The sequence below is a fragment of the Penaeus monodon genome, chromosome 15 (genome assembly GCF_015228065.2).
Source record: "Penaeus monodon isolate SGIC_2016 chromosome 15, NSTDA_Pmon_1, whole genome shotgun sequence".
In the NCBI taxonomy this organism is placed as follows: domain Eukaryota; kingdom Metazoa; phylum Arthropoda; class Malacostraca; order Decapoda; family Penaeidae; genus Penaeus; species Penaeus monodon.
Genome location: NC_051400.1, coordinates 22,288,262 through 22,288,567, shown reverse-complemented (window position 1 = coordinate 22,288,567; position 306 = coordinate 22,288,262). Strand labels below are relative to the sequence as shown.

At 27.5% G+C, this 306-nt stretch overlaps 1 protein-coding gene across 1 annotated transcript in view; it reads left to right on the top strand.

The window, feature by feature from the left end:
• LOC119581812 (ubiquitin-fold modifier 1) overlaps positions 1 to 306 on the top strand; it is a gene marked incomplete at its 5' end in the record, with an annotated part of 18,509 nt that overhangs the window by 5,218 nt on the left and 12,985 nt on the right.

The window sequence follows — 306 nt, the reverse complement described above, 5'->3', positions numbered from 1 at the left end:
ATACAATGTTTTCTGTAACTCACTTTTGTATTTGTCACTTATTGCACACCAATAGGATGGCAAGTTGTTCTTAATATCTCAGTCTTCATGTTTAGTGATTTGTTATCTTGCAAAATAATTTTGCTTTTTTAATATATAGTGTGAAGTGTGTGTGTAACATAACATTTTGTTCTTTATTGTTAGTCATATGTCTCTTTTGAATAATATTGTATTTTTATTCATAGAAAGTGCTATTTATATTGCTATGTGTCTGTACAAGGATGGACAGACACATATGTATTTGCTAGATAAACTCTTTAAATAATA